Below are 21,439 nucleotides of genomic sequence, written 5' to 3'. Positions count from 1 at the left end.
TTGTTCATCACTGAATTCCCCATGTCTAACAAAGAAGTATTTACAAATGAATAAAATATTGACTAAAACATCTTCATTTTATAGACGAAGAAACTGAGACTCAGAAGTGACGTGGTTTGCCCCAAACCAGATACTGACATAGAGGGAGAGCCAGGGACTAGAACCCAAATATCCTAATCTTCCAGGCCACTGATTGTTCCAATGCACCAGTGGTTCTTGAAGGTTGGTCCCCTAGTCTGCTTGTTTCTGTCAAGCCCAACGGTATACCTTCACAGTTTTGCCTCAGGGCAATGCCAGTTCTCCTATTTTGTGCCAGAATATAGTCCACAGAAGTACTGAACTCTTGGCTCACTGCACTGAAAATATTACACTGATTGGCTCTGCTGAGCACTAGCAGAGTAGCTGGGTACTTAGATGCCCTAGTAACATTTGCAGATGAGAGGGTGGAAAATAAATCTCACAGAAATTCAGGAGCACACCTCCTCAGTGAAGTACCTGGGGCTCAATGCTATGAAGAGTGTCAAAATTTCTCCTCCAAGATGAAAGACAAGTTGCTGCATTTCACACCACCAAAAACCTAAAAAGAGACATGATGATCGGTAAGCCTTCTAGGTCCTGGAGGCAACATGGAATGCATCTGAGTGTGCAGTTTTGACCCATTGAGAGCGTTACCCATAAGGCTGCTAGATTTGAATAGAGTCAGAAACAGAAAAGGCTCTGCAGTAAGTTTAGGCTGCAGTAGAAGCTGCCCTATAACTTGGGCCTATAATCCAGACAACACAGTGACACAATAGTGGTTCCAGTGGATTGAAGATGAACCTATAACCTGGACATTTCGGACTCCTTATGCCACTGAACCAACATGAAAAAAGTGGGAGGGGTTAATTTATTGGCTGGAGCGATTGATGCTGATAACTAAGGGGAAATTGGGTTGTGATATGGCTTGGCTCTGTGTCCCCACCCAAATCTCATGTTGAATTGTAATCCTCCATGTTGGAGGTGGGGCCTGGTGGGAGGTGATTGGATTATGGGGGTGGTTTCTCATAGTTTAGCACCATCTCCCTAGCACTTGTTGTTTAAAAATGTGTAGCACCGGCCGGGCAGTGGCTCATGCCTGTACTCCCAGCACTTTGGGAGGCCAAGGCGGATGGATCACGAGGTCAGGAGATCAAGACCATCCTGGCCAACATGGTGAAACCCAGTCTCTACTAAAAATACAAAATAAAATATCTGGATGTGGTGGCATGCACCTGTAGTCCCAGCTACTCGGGAGGCTGAAGCAGGAGAATCGCTTGAACCTGGAAGGCGGAGGTTGCAGTGAGCCAAGATCGCACCACTGCACCCCAGCCTGGCGACAGAGCGAGAGTCTGTCTCAAAAAAAAAAAAAAAAAATATGTAGCATGTCCCCCTTCATTCTTTCTCCTTCTCCGGCCATGTAACACATGCCTCCTCCCTCTTCACTTTCCACCATGATTGTAAGTTTCCTGAGGCCTCCCCAGCCGTGCTTCCTGTACAGCCTGCAGAACTGTGAGTCAACTAAACCTCTTCTCTTTATAAATTACCCAGTCTCAGATAGTTCCTTCTAGCTATGTGAGAACAAACTAATGCAAGTTGCTTCAACACAGCAGAAGCAAGGAGGACTATGTCTAGAACTGGGGAATTCTCTGGATGCCTCTTAGTACTTCCATGCCAAACAGTAAAGGTTTAAAGGAAACTGCAGCAAGCAAAATATGTCAGGATGGTTCAGAACTCAGATCCTTCCGAAACAAAGGTTTTGGTCACTCCACCAACTAAAGAACCCCAACCAGTTGACATTCTGACTGAGAGTGGAGTAAATACAGATGAGTAGTAGGAGAAAGATGCCATAGATATCAATTATGACCTCATGACCATGATTATAGGAATGAAAATGTAATGTTGCATATTTTCTACCTGCTTGTGGTATGCATGTGTTTGTTTGTATACATCAACCGTATCCTTCTTTTTCTTTCTTCTAATTTTTATTTTACAGATAAGTGTTTAGAAGTTAACTTTACGATTTAGCCTTTAGGCTAAACAGGATATCAGTGGGGTTGGGACTAAATTTCAGGAATGGTTTATATACTCGATGACAGCTACAAAGACTCCTGAGACTGTGCATCTCCTCATTTTGGAGAAAAAGATGAGAACTTAACTTGCAGGAGGCATAGCTCTATCTTGTTATGTAGAAACATAAGATTGTTCTATTGTTGTCTATAAAATAAAAATGTGTGGAGTGCATATGAAAGCTAAGTAGTCAAAGGAAGGGACATTTTCAACGTATTACCTCTTGATTCCAAATTCATCCTTTTTGCCTTCTCTGTAAAAACGAATCTGGGCCTTTTAAATATTTTTCCCTTTACCAGATGGTCCAATATAAAGTTTGCCAATAGATGGCGCTGGAGAGACATTGTGGGATGAAAGGGGTTTGCTTTCCATGGCTGATGGGCAGCTCACTAGGTTTCTTTAGGGCTCCCCTAACGCCCTGTTCCTATAGCTCAAGAGGCTTCCCCAGCCCTGGCTCCTGCAGTGCATGGCAGCAGGTTGCATCCAGCAGCCTCCCCCAGCAATCCCCTTCACTCACCCACCTTCCAGCAGTTTTGTAGCAGAGTGCTTCCAGTAAGACACCTCCCAATAACAGCTTTCTCCAGCACCCTGGGGGTGGATTTCCAGAAAGTTCCACCAGCACAGTATCACAGCACCTCTCTGGCATCTGCTGAACCATGGCCATGCCTGTCCAATAAGGTCTGGATGTCAGCCCTGTTGGTGGAGGCTCAATCACGCCCTAGAGGTAGTAGCTTCCCCTTGTATTTGCTATTGCCATGTCTTTAAATTCTTCTTTACTTACTACATCCTCACTAATGTAAGGCGAGTAGGAATGGTCCTTGGGGAGGGGGCTTCTCAAAAGAACATCTCAGCCTGTCCTGCCCTCTCCTAACCCCTCCCTTGCTATCTTCCTTCCCTCCTTCTCTACTCCTCCCTCTCAGAGCCCCCCATCCTCTTCCTCTCCCCTCATTCTCCTTCTTGTTTCCTCTTTCTTCTCCTCTCCTCTGTCTCCTTTCTCCCTACCCCCTCCTCCTTCTTCTCTTCTGTCCCTCTCTCTTCCCCTCCTCCCCTCCTCCTCGCCTTCTCACCTCCTTCCTACCTCTTTTGAAAATAAACTGCACCACCTGCCCTGTACTTTATGCAAACATCAGATGCATTAGTGCTTGGCAGAGGGCTTCCTTCCTTCCCTCTGATGTCATGCAGGGAAAAGGTGGACAGAGGCACCAGGCAGACACAGCAGGCCGCTGGTGGTCACCTCCCCAGCCCGGCCACCTGCACAGCGCTGGCCTCCCTTCAAACACCTCTAGGCAATTGCATCTCCCAGACATGCTCCTGCACTCTGGCCCCAATCACTGCCTCTGCGTGTCCCCCGCTGGCCCGGATCACTCGCTCTGAGGGTCCTCCACTGGGTAGCCAAGGATCCACGGGAGGCCACAGGGAGGAGGCAGAGACTCAGGGCTTTTCCAGGCAGGGACACTCATGGAGGCTTTTCCCCAAGCTGAGGTGGCAACTCAGGGTTGATTTTGTAAGAGAAGGGTGTGTGTGTGTGTGTGTGTGTGTGTGTGTGTGTGTGTGTGTGTGTGTGTGTGTGTAAAAGAGAGAAGAGGAAGAAGGAGAAGAAGAAGGTGGAGGAGGAGGAAAGGAAGAGGAGGCGGCAAGACAGAGACAGAGAAGAAGAGAAAAAAGAGGAGGAGGAGGAGGAAGAAAACAGAAGAGAGAGGAGACAGCAAGACAGAGAAGAAGGAAGAGGAGGAGAGGGAGAAAAGAGAGACTGAGAGAACAGGAGACAGACAGAGAGGGCAGGGAGACAGAAAGATCAGAGAATGTAGGTTGAAAAATCTACCTGGAAAGGTCTAAAGAAAAGTCGAGGCCCACAGACAACATGCCACAAGGCGGGAAGGGGCTGAAAATTTCATTCTGGAGCCAGAACTCTCCCCAGAAGGGTGAGGAAGCCAGCGCCCCGTGCGATGTTCTGTGTACCACCCCCCACCCCCACCCCAGCCAGGTGTAGCGTCAGGAGATGAGGAGGTGAGCAGTTGCTACATGTGCGGTTGCAGCTGGTTTTTGAGAATTGTGGGATACGCTGTGCCTGCCCATTGGGAGGGCTGCTGGGTGGATTACAGCGGAGTCTTGCACACTGGAATGCAAGGTGTCCACCTGAAGAAGGAAAGGGATAGGTGTGTATGAGAATGGAAAATTGTCTATGATGTGCTGATGAAGAAAGAAAAGCAGTTTGTAAATGTATGTATGAACATGGACATTTTTCTTTTTTTGAGACAGTCTAGCTCTGTTGCCCAGGCTGGAGTGCAGTGGTGCGATTTCAGCTCACTGTAGCCTCAAACTCCCAGGGTCAAGCGATCCTCCCACCTCAGCCTCCCAAATATCTGGGGCTGCAGGCACATGCCACCATGCCCTGCTGATTGGTTTTGATTTTTAGTAGAGATAAGGCCTCACTATATTGCCCAACTCCTGGGCTCAAGCGATACTCCCACCTTGGCCTCCCAAAGTGCTGGGATTATAGGCGTGAGCTACTGTGCCCAGCCAAACATGGACAATTTTCATTAAAGCTGGAGGGATGAAGCATCACCTAGTGAACAACCATAGTCTCAAGAGAAAAGGAGAAGAGGAATGCAGAGATCCTCACTTTCAGCTTCATAGGCTTCCATAGCATTTGACTGTTCTACAATGTGCATACGTCACTTTGTGATAAAAGTGAGAAATTTCTCATTTGGAAAATGAATATATAAAATGCACAAACTGATGCAAGTCAAATCCCCTCTCTGGGCCTCAGTTTCCTTATCTCTAAAGCAGGGGTGACCTCCACTCCCTCCCAAGGTTTGATCTATTTAACGAAGTCTTACATAACACCTTTTCTGTGTTGGGTACCATTCCATGCACTTCACAAACATTCATTCACTCAATCTTTATGTCACGTCTACAAGGGCGGGACTATTAGTATGCCCGTTTTACAGATGAGGAAAACTGAGGCACGTAGAGATTGAGTAAACTTGCTCAAGCACACTTAGTCAAGAAGTGGCAGAACCAGGATTCAAACTCAAGCAGTCGGGCTCTGGAATCTGACTTTTTAGCTACTAGGCAACTTTGTAAAGTGTTGGTGAGAAAATGTATATAAGGTGGTTACCGTATAATACGTATCAGTAATTTTTGGTGGCAGGCGAGATGCTTCTCAGACTCTGCCTAAAAGTGTGTGCTCCCACAAACCCCTGGCATGGCCTCTGGCACACCAAAGCACCCGGGACCTGAATTAATGAATGCATGAATGAATGAAACCACAGCTATTTGAATTCCAGCCATAAGTTTCTTAGCTTTTATGCATCTCCAGCATCTAGCCCAGGACACAGCACACAGTAGGGCTAAGGGATGGAGACAGGGAGAGAGCTGAATGCCCATGTGGTGCACAGTAGGCCCTCAGGAAATGACTGACTCTTACAGCAGGATGGTTTTTTCTTCCTCCTGGAGCCCCATCCTGACTCTCCCACTAGACTGTGAGCACTAAGTGGACAAGGACCCCAGCACCCAGGCCAGGGCCTGGCACACAGTAGGGGCTCAATGAAGGCTGAAGAGCACACGGCTGAGCACCTGAGTGGGTGGGGCCTGAAGGAGAGGGCAGGCCAGGGCTGGGTGGGCTTCTGTCCTGGGAACTCAGACTGGGTGACCCCAAAGGGCCAGCACCCTTGCCTCTGAGTGCTCGAGGTGGCACCAGGCTGTGCCCTGGGCTGGGGGTGAGGGGTAGGGGGCAGCTGCATCTTCCTCTCTTAGGGGAAGAGAGTGGCGAGGCCATGGCAGGGAAGGGAAGGAAGCCTGCAGGCTGTCGATGGTGGGTCTGTGGCTAAGAAGCACTCCCTCCCCCCAGGTCTTTTTGGGGAACTCCTCCCTGTTTCCTCCAGGAAAAAGCATCCCAACCCTAAGGAAAAGGCTGTTTAAGGAAAGTATGTGCAGGCTTCTCCCAAAAGGCCTCCTCCTCTCTCTGTGTCACCCAGAGAAGCACCTGTGTCCACCCTGTGAGAAGTCCCATCCAGGCAGCTAGGCACGGTGGCTCACACCTGTAATCCCAGCACTTTTGGAGGCCGAGGCGGGCAGATCACGAGGTCAGGAGTTCAAGACCAGCCTGGTCAACATGGTGAAACCCCGTCTCTACTAAAAATACAAAAATTAGCTGGCCGTGGTGGCACGCACCTGTAATCCCAGCTACTCAGGAGGCTGAGGCAAGAGCATTGTTCGAACCCAGTAGGCAGAGGTTACAGTGAGCTGAGATCATGCCACCGCACTCCAGCCTGGGTGACACAGCAAGACTCCATCTCAAAAAAAAAAAAAAAAGTCCCACCCAGGAAGGCTCCCCCACCTGAGTAAAGCCCCATGGGTAGTGTTAAAAATCCTCTCTATTTTCCAGGCCCCCCCCCCCCCCGCCTAGCCCCGAAATGTGATCTGTTTCAGCCCCTTTCACCTGCTTCCCTGCTGCGGAAGAGACTCCCATCGGCCCTGGCCCAGGAGAAGGGCCCAGTCAACACCTATGCTATCCTCATTCAGGGAACATTTCCTGAGCACCTTCTCCAGGCAAGAGCCACACTGGGTGCTGGGCAGGCAGTGGGGAGCCTGGGAGTGATGGCTTAGGAGCTTCCAGTCGGGTGGACTGTGGAGCTTCCGGTGGGGTGGATCTATAATCAGATCAAGGCCATCCATGGTACTGTAGACTCTGCCTGGAGCCCAGAGAAGCCCCAGAGCCAGCATGGAAGGCTTCCTGGAGGAGGTGATGCCTGAGCAGAGAATGGGAGGAAGAGCTTGAGTGGAAAGAGTGAGGTTACAGATGGAGAAAGTGGCCTGAGTTAAGAGAAGGCCTGGTTTAGTGGAGGAATTGAGAGTCGCACCATACATCAGGTAGAGGAGTGGGTGTGTGCAGCCAGGATGGGGAGGGGAACCTGGCCAGGTTCATTCTGCCATCCGAGGGGGCAGAGGTGGGGACACTTGTTCCAGTCCCTCTGGTCCTCGTGCCTGCCTTTCCTGCAGGACTGGCCAATGCACTGAGGCTTGAATTTCTTCCCCTTTTGTCCTCATGCCTGACATGGGTTGAATTACGTCCCCTGAAAAAGACATGTTGAAGCCCTAACTCCCAGTACCTTCAAATGTGACTTTATTTGGAAATAGGGTCTTTGCAGATGGAATCAAGTGAAGATGAGGTTGCACCGGATTAGAGTGGGCCCTAAATTCAATGACCAGAGTCCTTACAGGGAGAAGGAGACTTAGAGACACAGACGTGCACAGAAGGAAGGTGGCCACGTGATGATGGGGGCAGAGACTGGAGTGATGCAGCTACAGGTAAGGAGCGCCAAGGTGCAGGAGCCACCGGGCTTTGGAAGAGGCACGAAGGATGCTCCCCTAGAGCCTTCGGAGGGAACACGGCCCTGCCAATGCCTCGGTTTCAAATTTCTAGGCTACAGGATAAATTTCTGTTGCTTTCAGCCACCTGGTTTGTGGCGATTTGTTGCCCAGCCCTTTGAGACTAACACACACCTCAAGAGCTACATGGGTCATTCCAGCTCTCATTGGCTGTTCTTTGGAAATCAGTACCTGGAGTTTGGCAGGACCAAAAAGGGTTAGGGACTGGCTGGGGATGATGGTTTCCGATGCCACAGTGTCAGTCACTTTTCTAGGGTTCTTGGCCCTCATAAAATAGCTAAGCTGGCCGGGGTGGCTCATGCCTGTAATCCCAGCACTTTGGGACGCCGAGGCGGGCAAATCACCTGAGGTCAGGAGTTCGAGACCAGCCTGACCAACATGGCGAAACCCTATCTCTACTAAAAATACAAAAATTAGCCAGGTGTGGTGGCACGTGCCTGTAATCCCAGCTACTCGGGAGGCTGAGGCAGCAGAATCGCTTGAACCGGGAGACAGAGGTTGCAGTGAGCCAAGATCGTGACATTGCACCCCAGCCTGGGCAACAAGAGCAAAACTCTGTCTCAAAAAAAAAAAAAATGTAAAAATCACTAAGCTGAGTTAGCCACTGAGCCTTCACTTTGCTGGGAATCTCATATCTGCCACACGACCTGTCAAGTTGAGTTGAATACAAAATACTTGAGCTCAACAGAAAGACACAGGGGTGGGGGCCTGGATGACCCCAAAATTTTTGTCTGCTTTCTTTTCTAAGCTTCTTCTGCAACCCCCTGTGCCCCTAGCAAGTCAAAATCTCTTCCTGAATTCAGAGCTACTGTGAATATTTTTTCCAGAAAGGAAATGTGTTTAAATGCCTTTGCTAAGTAAAAAGTAAAATACATTAGTTGTTTGTTTGTTTGGTTAGTTGGTTGGTTTTAATCAGAAAATACAAAGAAGAGCTAGGTGTGGTGGTTCACGCCTATAGTCTCGGCTACTGGGGAGACTGAGGCAGGAGGATCACATGAGCCGAGACCAGCCTGGACAACATAGTGAGACACCGGTCTCTAAAAAGGGAAAAAAGAAAATACAAAGAGGTAGTAAGGAAAATAATTCAGCTCTAATCCTACTCCACAGATAGAAAGAACAGGAATTTGCTGGTGTGTTTCCCTTTAGACATTTTCCTTATAACATATAGACATATATTTTTTCCTACTAAATATGCACAATATATCACAGTGCGTGTGCAATGGTATATATGCAACTTAAGAATATATTATTCCAGCTGGACTTGGTGGCTCACACCTGCAATCCCAGCATTTGGGGAGGCCAAAGTAGGAGAATCACTTGAGCCCAGAAGTTTGAGGCTGCAGCGAGCTATGATGGCACCAGTGCACTCCAGTCTGGACAACAGAGTGAAACCCTGTCGCTAATACACACACACACACACACACACACACACACACATATAAAAAATACACACACATATATATAAAATACGCACACACACACACACATATGTATACACATGCCCTAAGAGCTACATGGGTAATTATACACACATACACATATACACATATATTTATGTATGTATGCATGTGTATACATACATGTTATATGTACATATGTATATCTGTGCGTGTATATACATATATGTACATGTACATATAATTGGAATTATACATGCAGTTGCAACTGAGGCTGAACATTGCCAGATTTTTTTCATGCTCTAACTTTTCCTCTTTCCCAGAGACAACCACTCTCCTGACACTGGTGTCTATCATTCCCACGTAAGTTTTTATAGTTTTGCCTCATATACAAGTATCCAGAAGCTACATGTACTATTGTTTTGTGTGTTCTGAAATTTTACCCAAACCCTTGTTATTGAAATGCAGATTTTCTATTGCAATCTGTTCTCACTTAGCACCATGCTTTTAAAAATGTTGATGTCCATAGATCTAGTCCATACTTCTTGTGATGGTGTCTCTCTGAAGAATCCTAATACACCATTCAATAGGGTTTTTTTCAGGCTCTGAAATCGAGGCAATAATTAATAGCCTACTAACCAAAAAAAGTCTAGGATCAGACAGATTCACAGCCGAATTCTACCGGAGGTACAAGGAGGAGCTGGTACCATTCCTTCTGAAACTATTCCAATCAATAGAAAAAGAGAGAATCCTCCCTAACCCATTTTATGAGGTCAACATCATCCTGATATCAAAGCCTGGCAGAGACACAACAAAAAAAGAGAATTTTAGACCAATATCCCTGATGAACATCGATGCAAAAATCCTCATTAAAATACTGGAAAACCGAATCCAGCAGCACATCAAAAAGCTTATCCACCATGATCAAGTGGGCTTCATCCCTGGGATGCAAGGCTGGTTCAACATACGCAAATCAATAAACATAATCCAGCATATAAACAGAACCAAAGACAAAAATCACATGATTATTTCAATAGATGCAGAAAAGACCTTTGACAAAATTCAACAGCCCTTCATGCTAAAAACTCTCAGTAAGTTCGGTATTGATGGAATGTATCTCAAAATAATAAGAGCTATTTATGACAAACCCACAGCCAATATCATACTGAATGGGCAAAAACTGGAAGCATTCCCTTTGAAAACTGGCACAAGACAGGGATGCCCTCTCTCACCACTCCTATTTAACATAGTGTTGGAAGTTCTGGCTAGGGCAATCAGGCAAGAGAAAGAAATAAAGGGTATTCAGTCAGGAAAAGAAGAAGTCAAATTGTCCCTGTTTGCAGATGACATGATTGTATATTTAGAAAACCCCATTGTCTCAGCCCAAAATCTCCTTAAGCTGATAAGCAACTTCAGCAAAGTCTCAGGATACAAAATTAATGTGCAAAAATCACAAGCAATCTTATACACCAGTAACAGACAAACAGAGAGCCAAATCCTGAATGAACTTCCATTCACAATTGCTTCAAAGAGAATAAAATACCTAGGAATCCAACTTACAAGGGATGTAAAGGAGAACTACAAACCACTGCTCAGTGAAATAAAAGAGGATACAAACAAATGGAAGAACATATCATGCTCATGGATAGGAAGAATCAATATCGTGAAAATGGTCATGCTGCCCAAGGTAATTTATAGATTCAATGCCATTCCCATCAAGCTACCAATGACTTTCTTCACAGAATTGGAAAAAACTGCTTTAAAGTTCATATGGAACCAAAAAAGAGTCCACATTGCCAAGACAATCTTAAGTCAAAAGAACAAAGCTGGAGGCATCACACTACCTGACTTCAAACTATACTACAAGGCTACAGTAACCAAAACAGCATGGTACTGGTACCAAAACAGAGATATAGACCAATGGAACAGAACAGAGCCCTCAGAAATAATACCACACATCTACAGCCATCTGATCTTTGACAAACCTGAGAAAAACAAGAAATGGGGAAAGGATTCCCTATTTAATAAATGGTGCTGGGAAAATTGGCTAGCCATAAGTAGAAAGCAGAAATTGGATCCTTTCCTTACTCCTTATACAAAAATTAATTCAAGATGGATTAGAGACTTAAATGTTAGACCTAAAACCATAAAAACCCTAGAAGAAAACCTAGGTAATACCATTCAGGACATAGGCATGGGCAAGGACTTCATGTCTAAAACACCAAAAGCAACAGCAACAAAAGCCAAAATTGACAAATGGGATCTAATTAAACTAAAGAGCTTCTGCATAGCAAAAGAAACTACCATTAGAGTGAATAGGCAACCTACAGAATGGGAGAAAACTTTTGCAATCTACTCATCTGACAAAGGGCTAATATCCAGAACCTACAAAGAACTCAAACAAATTTACGAGAAAAAAAACAAACAACCCCATCAAAAAGTGGGCAAAGGATATGAACAGACATTTCTCAAAAGAAGACATGCATACAGCCAACAGATACATGAAAAAAATGCTCGTCATCACTGGCCATCAGAGAAATGCAAATCAAAACCACAACGTGATACCATCTCACAACAATTAGAATGGCAATCATTAAAAAGTCAGGAAACAACAGGTGCTGGAGAGGATGTGGAGAAATAGGAACACTTTTACACTGTTGGTGGGATTGTAAACTGGTTCAACCACTGTGGAAAACAGTATGGCGATTCCTCAAGGATCTGGAACTAGAAATACCATATGACCCAGCCATCCCATTACTGGGTATACACCCAAAGGATTATAAATCATGCTGCTATAAAGACACATGCACACGTATGTTTATTGCGGCACTATTCACAATAGCAAAGACTTGGAATCAACCCAAATGTCCACCAGTGACAGACTGGATTAAGAAAATGTGGCATATATACACCATGGAATACTATGCAGCTATAAAAAAGGATGAGTTCGTGTCCTTTGTAGGGACATGGATGCAGCTGGAAACCATCATTCTCAGCAAACTATCACAAGAACAGAAAACCAAACACTGCATGTTCTCACTCATAGGTGGGAATTGAACAATGAGATCACTTGGACTCTGGTAGGGGAACATCACACACCAGGGCCTATTATGGGGAGGGGGGAGGGGGAGGAATGGCATTGGGAGTTATACCTGATGTAAATGACGAGTTGATGGGTGCTGACGAGTTGATGGGTGCAGCACACCAACATGGCACAAGTATACGTATGTAACAAACCTGCACGTTGTGTACATGTACCCTAGAACTTAAAGTATAACAACAAAAAAAATAGGGTTTTTTTCTATTATGAATAATCCACAGTTTGTTTAACCACTCCCCTGCTGAAGGCAGTTGGGTTGTTCAGGATGACTGACATGTTGCAATGAGCATCCTTTTTACGTCTCTATAAAGGTTTCTTAGACAAGACCCCAAAAAGTGGGATTACCACACATCTCCCATGACCCATCTTTAGTGCAATTGAATACAGCAAAAATTACCCTTCAAAGAAATTAAGCCAATGTTACTCCCACTATTCTAAGAGATCCTGTTTGCCCACATTGTGGCCAACTCTTGAGGTTAGATTTTTGGTTTAGATTTTGCCAATAGGGTGAGAGTGAAATGATACCTCATTCTTTTTATATGACTTTCCTTAATGTGTGGCACGTCTTTTCATGTTGATGGACAGATCAGACTTCTTCCCCTGAATTGGCTATTTATAGCTTTTGCCTATTTTTCTACCAGGCTATTTTGTCTTTTTTCCTGCTGATTTTTATATATTCCTGAAACTGATTTTTAGTCTTTTCTGTGTGTTGCAAATATTTTCTCTGTAGCTGATCTTTTCACATTGGATGGAAAGTTTTTTTCTATGGAAGTTTTAAATTATGAGTTTGACTTCTTATGTTCTTTTTTTAAAGAGTCTCATTCCAACATCATAACAATATTCTGGCCAGGTGTGGTAGCTCCTGCCTGTAATCTCAGCACTTTGGGAGACTGAGGCAGGGAGATCGCTTGAGACCAAGAGTTTGAGACCAGCCTACTTAACATAGTGAGATCCTCATTGCTACGAAAAATACAAAAATTAGCTAAGGTTGGTGGTGCACACCTGTAGTCCCAGCTGTTTGGGAGGCTGAGGTGGGAGGCTTGCTTGAGGCTGGGAGGTTGAGGCTGCAGTGAGCTGTAATCACACCACTGCACTCCAACCAGGGTGACAGAAACCCTCAGAAACCCTTTCTAAAAAAATAAAATTTGTTTTCTTTTAACAGTTTTAAGGTTATGCTTTTCGTATATAGCTCTCACTCCTCTCAGACTACTGCAAGAGTGGCATTTTATCTTTTTTTTAACATATGGACAACCAATTTCCCAGCACCAATTATGTGTACCTACCTAGGTGTGGGACTGTCTGAACTCAGTTTTACTTTCCCATTGATTAGGACCACTGTTGTCATAAAACAGGCACACTGTGTGTCAGGCTCTGGGTTCTGGGCCATTGACCTATTTGTCTATTCCTGCACCAATGCCATATTGTCTTAGTAACTACAGTGTTATCATAAATTCCATATCCTGGTAGGATGAGTCCTTTCCTTTTTAGACTTCCCTTTCAAATTTTATCTTGCCTAGTCTTGACACCAATCTTCCAAAGAAATTTTGGAATCAGATTGATACGTTTCACATACACTGTCTCTCTGCTGCAATGTTTATTAGAAGTGTACTTAATTTTTTTTGTTTTTTTTTGAGATGGAGTCTCACTCTGTCTCCCAGGCTGGAGTGCAGTGGCCCGATCTCAGCTCACTACAACCTCCGCCTCCCGGGTTCAAGTGATTCTCCAGCCTCAGCCTCCCGAGTAGCTGGAACTACAGGCATGTGCCACCACTCCTGGCTAATTTTTGTATTTTTAGTAGAGACGGGGTTTCACCATATTGGCCAGGCTGGTCTCGAACTCCTGACCTTGTGATCCGCCTGCCTCAGCCTCCCAAAGTGCTGGGATTACAGGCTTGAGCCACCACCCCTGGCAAAGTGTACTTAATTTATAAAATAATTGGGAAGACTTGATCTTGTCATGGTATCAAGACTTCCTGGTGGTGGCCAGGTACAATGGCTCACACCTATAATCCCAGCACTTTGGGAGGCCAAGGTAGGTGGATCCCTTGAAGTCAGGAGTTTGAGACCAGCCTGGCCAACATGGTGAAACCTTGCCTCTACAAGAAATGCAAAAATTGGCCAGGCATGGTGGTGCATGTCTGTAGCCCCAGCTACTTGGAAGACTGAGGCAGGAGAATCACTTGAACCCAGGAGGCAGAGGTGACAGTGAGCTGAGATCCACGACTGCACTCCAGCCTGGGTAACAGAGTGAGACTCCATTTCAGAAAAAAAAAAAAAAAATGTCCTGTTGGTATTAGAAGAATCCTAACAGACAGACCCTGATATATCAATGGCTTAACACATTTGTTTCTTGCTCTCACAATGACCAGTGTCCATCAGTCATCTCTGCTCCATCTTGCAGTTTACAGCTTGAGAACACATGCCTTTCAGGGCACTCTGGCTGGGGAAGAGAGGACAATGAAAATGAAACCCATTCCTCCCACTTGCAACCCATTGGCCAGAACCGTCACATGGCCCCAACCTAGCTGCAAGGGAGCCTGGGAAATGGCACAGAGTACATGGAATATTCGTGAAGACAGTTCCTGTCACATGCTCTATCTCTGCATATTTTTAGGTCTTATTAAATTGCTATCAATTTTTCTTTGCTATTTTACGTACCTTTTTATTCATTGTGCTTTCTTATCATTTGTTGCTCATATACAGAGACTATTTTTTGTAATATAAATTTTTTAAGCAGCAAAATTACTGAACTCTTTTATTCTAATGATTTTTGTGTGAATTCCTTTGGAATTTCTATGTAAATGAAAAATTGTGAAAAACAATTTTTTTCTCCTTTTCAAATCCTCATTCCTTTGAAGTGACTCTGACTAAAACTACCAGTACAATGTTGAATAAAGACACTTGATTTTACATGTGACTTCAAAGGGTTTGCTTTTAACATTTTGCTAAATTACATAACCCTGCTGCGACTCACTAGTCCCATCTATAAAAGGAGGATTATCATAGCACCTTTTAAAGGGTTGTTTTGAAAATTAGGCTGGGCACGCCTGAAATCTTAGCACTTTGGGAGGCTGAGGCAGGCAGATCACCAGAGGTCAGGAGTTCAACACTAGCCTGGCCTACATGGTGAAACCCTGCCTCTACTAAAAATATTTTTTAAAAAATTAGTTAGGCATGGTAGTGGGTGCCTGTAATCGCAGCAACTCGGGAGGCTGAGTCAGGAGAATTGCTTGAACCCAGGAGGTGGAGGTTGCAGTGAGCTAAGATTGTGCCACTGCACTCCAGCCAGGGCCACAGAGTGAGACTCTGTCTCAAAAAAATAAAAAAATAAAAAAAGAAAGAAAGAAAGAAAAGAAAACTAAGTAATATATATGACATGTAGTTAGAACAATTATTATCATTGATACTGCTATTAGTGTTAATAATGTTTGCTATAAATAACAAGGTAGATGTTCTTTACCAGATTAAAGAGGTTCTCATCTCATAGTAGCTTGCTAAGAGGGTTATGTTTTAATCACAAATACTGTTGAATTTTATCATTGTTCATCTATTCTTTCATTTTTTAATAAAATTATTTGTAAAGACAGGGTCTCCCCATGTTGCTCAGGCTGGTCTTGAACTCCTGGGCTCAAGCGATCCTCCTGCCTCAGCCTCCCAAAGTGCTGTGATTACAGGCATGAGCCACCATGCCTGGCCAGTGCATCTATTCATATTGATAAAATAAATTACATTTGTAAATTACTTCAATGTTGCATCCTCCTTGTGATACTCAGTTGATGATGACACATTTATTTTTTAACACCATTCTGAATTATCTGGGTAAATATGTTATTTTGGATTTTTCCATCAGTGTTCTAAGTGAGGATAAGCCTACAATTCTCCTTTCCCTTGGAACTTTCCTCTTCATCTCTTCAACTTCTATGTGTTCTCCAACAAGGAAGTCTAGCCTCCTCTTTTCTCTGTTTGCACTCCCTCTCTGTGTGACTGCCCTGCAGCTTGAACTCAAATTTTATATTCCTCGGTGATTTACTGCTTTTGCTAAATATCATTTTTAATAGCTGGTCATGTTGATGAATCTAGCTGCAGTTCATTTATACTCCGAGTTAGATAATATTCCACTGCCTATAATGACCTCACAGTTCACTGTGGATGAACATTTCTAGTTGGAAGCTATTGTGAATAATAATGCTATGAACATGCTTAACAAGTCTCTTGGTCCATGAGTTTCATTTCTTATATCTCTAGGAGCTGAACTGCAGTTGTTTAGTATTTTAGTTCATCTTTGCTGTGTTAACAAACCACCCGGAAACATAATAGGCTAAAACAACAATAATTTTTCACAGTTCTATGGGTCAGCATTCTGGGAAGATCCAAAGAACTATGGGATCTTTGGCTGGGACATTTGATTCTCTTTCATGTGGTCTCTTCTGAACACTAGCCTGGAGTTTTCACATGGCTGTCTCAGGGCAGCAAGAGACTGAGAAAGGAAGCTACAAGGCTTTTGATGCCTGGCCTTGGAATGCTCACTATGTCACTTCACTGAATTTCACATGGGACCCACTGCTGGCTCAGACTGAAGAGTGAAGAAATAAACTCCACTTCTTGATGGGAAGAGCTAGAGAAATCACACTGCAAACCATAAAACATAGACTGGAAGAATTTGTGTACTCTTTTTGTAAGCCACCATATTCAACTTAAGTAGATATTTTTAAACTATTTTCCAAAACTGTTTTATTAACTTAGAAGTCTTTTTTTTGGAACTATTTTCATACCTCCTTAGGTGGCCTTAATATATATATATACCAGGCTAGTCTCAAACTCCTGACCTCAGGTGATCCGCCCACCTCGGCCTCCCAAAGTGCTGGGATTACAGGCATGGGCCACCACACCTGGCCAATATTTTGTATTTATACGTTCTTCTGTCTCCCAGATGCTCTATTTCGGGGGTCAGCAAGAGCCAGATAAAGCTTGCAGGCTATCTGGTCTCTGTCACAATGACTCAGTTCCACCATTGGAGTGAGAAAGCAGCCATGGAAAATTTATAAGTGATGACAAGTGGCTGTGTTCCAATAAAACTTTATTTGTAAAAACAAGTGATGGAAGAGGGCCTAGAAGTAGGTTCACCTAACTATAATCAAATGATCTTTGGCAAAGGAGCAAGTTTTCCTCTCAATTTTGCTGTGAAAGGCAATAGAATGGAGGAAAGATTGTCTTTTCAACAAACAGTCCTAGACATCCACATGCAAAAAAGGGAATTTAGACATAGATCTTACAGCCTTTGCAAAGTTAATTCAAAGTGGATCATACGCCTACATACAAAATGTGACACTACAAAACTTCTAGGAGATAACATAGGACCACACCAAGGTGACCTTGGGTACAGTGCTGACTTTGTGGATATAACACCAAAGACACAATCCATGAAAGGAGTAATTGATAAGCTGGATGTCATTAAAATTAAAAGCTTCTGCTCTGTGGAAAACACTCTCAAAAGAATGAGAAGACAAGCAGAGACTAGGAGAATATATTTGCCAAAGACACATCTGATAAAAGACTGTTAACATCTATTACACATCTGATAACAACATGTGTAAAGAACTCTTAAAACTCTTTAATAAGAAGGGCCAGGCACAGTGGCTCATGCCTGTAATCCCAGCACTTTAGGAGACTGAGGCGGACAGATCATGAGGTCAGGAGATCGAGACCATCCTGGCTAACATGGTGAAACCCCATCTCTACTACAAATACAAAACTTAGCCGGGCATGGTGGCGGGCGCCTGTAGTCCCAGCTACTCGGGAGGTTGAGGCAGGAGAATGGTGTGAACCCAGGAGGCGGAGCTTGCAGTGAGCTGAGATCATGCCACTGCACTCCAACCTGGGAGTTTTGTTTTTCTGAGACCCTGTCTCAGAAAAACAAAAACAAAAACAAAACAAAAAACCCTATAATAAGAAAACAACCTGTTTTTTTTTTTTTTCTTTCTTTTTTTTTTTTTTGCTGGGGGGACAGAGTCTCACTCTGTCACCCAGGCTGGAGTGCAGTGGCAAAATCTTGGCTCACTGCAACCTCCACCTCTCAGGTTCAAGTGATTCTCCTGCCTCGGCCTCCCTAGTAGCTAGGATTGTAGGAGCCCACCACCATGCCCAGCTAATTTTTGTGTTTTCAGTGGAGATGGGGTTTCACCATGTTGGCCAGGCTGGTCTCGAACTCCTGATCTCAAGTGATCCGCCCACCTCGGCCTCCCAAAGTGCTGGGATTACAGGCATGAACCACTGTGCCTGGCCCACAACATGATTTAAAAACAGGCCAAAACCCTTAACAGACACCTCACCACAGAAGATATACAGAAGGCAAATAAGCACATGAAAAGATGTCCCTCATCTATGTCATCAGGGAAATTCAAATTAAAACAATGAAACCACTACACACCTGTTAGAATGGCCCAAATCCAGAACACTGACAACATCAAATGCTGGCGAGAAGGTGAAGCAACAGGAACTCTCTCATTCACTGCTGATGGGAATGCAAAATGGCACAGCCACTTTGGAAGATAGTTTGGTGGTTTCTCACAAAACTAAACCTACTCTTACGATACCAGTCAGTAATCGCATTACTTGGAACTTACATAAAAGAGTTGAAAACATTTGGATGTTCATAGCTGCTGCACATGGATGTTTATAGCAGCTTTATTATAACTGCCAAAACACAGAAGCAACCTTGATGACCTTCAGTAGATACATGAATAAATAAATAGTGATCTTTCAGACAATTTAATATTATTCGCTGCTAAAAAGATATGCACTATATGTTAAATGCATATTACTAAGCAAAAAAAAAAAAAAAAAACCCGGTTTGAAAAGGTTACGTGCTATGCAATTCCAACTATATAACATTATAGAAAAGCCAAACTGTGGAAACAGTAAAAAGATCAGTGGTCACCAGGGATTAAGGGTAGGACAGAGGATTTTTAGACCAGTGAAACTACTCTGTATGATGCCACAGTGATGGATACATATCATTATGTATTGGTCCCTGTATTAGTCTGTTTTCACACTGCTATAAAGAACTGCCAGGGACTGGGTAATTTATAAAGGAAAGAGGTTGAATTGACTCACAGTTCAGCATGGCTGGGGAGGCCTCAGGAAACTTACAATCACGGCAGAAGGTGAAGGGGAAGCAAGGTACTTTCCTCACAAGGCGGAAGGAAGAAGTGCTGAGTGTAGGGGGAACAGCCTCTTATAAAACCATCAGATCTCATGAAAACTCAGTCTCACGAGAACAGCATGGGGGAAATTGCCCTCATGATTCAATTCCCTCCACCTGGTCTCTTAACATGTGGGGATTATGAGGATTATAATTCAAGATGAGATTTGGCTGGGGACACAAAGCCTAACCATATCAGTCCCAAACCCACAGAATGTACAACACCAAGTGTGAACCCTAATGTGAGCCATGGACTCTGGGTGATAATGACGTGTCCCTGCAGGTTCGTCAGCTGTAACAGACGTTCCACTCTGGTGCAGGATGTTGATTATGGGGGAGGCTGTGCATGTGGGGTGGGGGGCATATGAGAAATCTCTGTGTTTTCCTCTCAATTCTGCTGTGAACCTAAAACTGCTCTTAAAAAATAGAGTCTTTGGCCGGGCACGGTGGCTCAAGCCTGTAATCCCAGCACTTTGGGAGGCCGAGACGGGCGGATCACGAGGTCAGGAGATCGAGACCATCCTGGCTAACACGGTGAAACCCCGTCTCTACTAAAAAATACAAAAACCTAGCCGGGCGAGGTGGCGGGCTCCTGTAGTCCCAGCTACTCGGGAGGCTGAGGCAGGAGAATGGCGTAAACCCGGGAGGCGGAGCTTGCAGTGAGCTGAGATCCGGCCACTGCACTCCAGCCTGGGCCACAGAGCGAGACTCCGTCTCAAAAAAAAAAAAAAATAGAGTCTTTAAAAAACAAATAAAAAACAGATGGTAATCTGGACGTGGCCCACGGGCCATATTTGGCAACCCCTGTTCTATCTCATTAATTGTTCGTTCTGAGAGCTCTGCCCATGCTGTTGGGCTTCCTTAGATAAGGCATTTTATTTGCTAAAGCACAGGGGCTCAAGGAGGGTTGTGGAGCTTTCCTGTCAGGCAGGAATCTCTCGGCCTCACTGAGGCTCCAAGGATGTAAAGCTGTCTTGATCTTGCCCCCAGGTTGTGACTCTCTTCTCTAGATGCTGCCTGAATGTAGGAGAGAGAGCCACAAACTGGTCTGTCTGATGGATCCCAGATGACCCCAGGACTTGTTCACACACTTGTTCACAAACCACTGGACTCTAGCTATGAGCAGCTGTTTCAGTCCAGGAGAGACAAGTTACTTGGTGGTGTGAGTTGTGGGGAGGGAGCTATTTTGGGTGGACACCACCCAACATATTTGCCTGGATAAATGCACAGTATTTGCCTGGCTTATATTTTTCTGTCCTTGTTCCAGGATCCCCTGCTCTTCCCTCTTCCTCCTTGCATGAATGCCTGTGTGACTGCTGAGCCTTGCTTTTCGGTCTTGTTCATTACGTGATTAATTTTTGTAAATGCTTGAAGAAGATATGCAGTCTCTAATTATGGGGTTCTGTGCATGTCCATTAGATCTAGGTTGTTAATTGTGTCACTCTCATCATCCATGTTCTTATTTACCTTTTGTCTGCTTCAGCTCTCAATTACTGGGAGAAGCATGTTAAAATCTTCCACTGTAATTGTGGATTTGGGGTATGATGAGTGTATACAAGTTTAAAATTATTCTAGCTCCCTGTTAATTAAATCTTTTCACATGATGGTGTACGCTTCTTTATTTCTGACAGTGCTCTTTGCCCTAAAGGTTTTTCTGCCTGACAGCAATTTGGTCATACAAGCTTGTTCTCAGTATTTGCTTGGCTTATATTTTTCTGTCTTTGTACTTCTAATCTTTCCGAGTCTTTACTGTCTTAGCTGTTTCTTTTATAAACAATGTATAGCTGGTTGCTGTTTTTATTTTTGCTTTTAATCCCATAAGACGATGCTTTTTGTTGATATTACTGATATATTTAGATTTATTGTGACTGCTGATATATTTGAATCTATTTCTAGAGTCTTTTTTTATATCATTTATCATTCTTTCTCTGTGTATCATTTTTTTCCCTTTTCTACTTTCTACTAGATTGACTTAGTTTTCCTTATATCCCCTTTGGCCTTTCTGTGGGGTCAGAAACTGTACATTCTGGTCCTATGATTTTAGTGTCTACAATTAAATTTTTAATATATCCCCTTGACTTCAGGCTAATTGTGGATAATTGAGTTAATCAATGTTTATGCCTTCCTTTCTGGCAATAAGAAAACTTAGAATATTTTTATTCAGATTATCTTGTAGCAGTATGTATTTCCACATGGTTTTATGTCCTTGAAAACACTCATTGCTCTTGCTTTGTACAATTAGAGCATTTGGATTTACCCACAT

The sequence above is a fragment of the Macaca nemestrina genome, chromosome 10, assembly GCF_043159975.1.
Source record: "Macaca nemestrina isolate mMacNem1 chromosome 10, mMacNem.hap1, whole genome shotgun sequence".
Taxonomy (NCBI): Eukaryota; Metazoa; Chordata; class Mammalia; order Primates; family Cercopithecidae; genus Macaca; species Macaca nemestrina.
Note: the sequence above shows the minus strand (reverse complement) of the source record.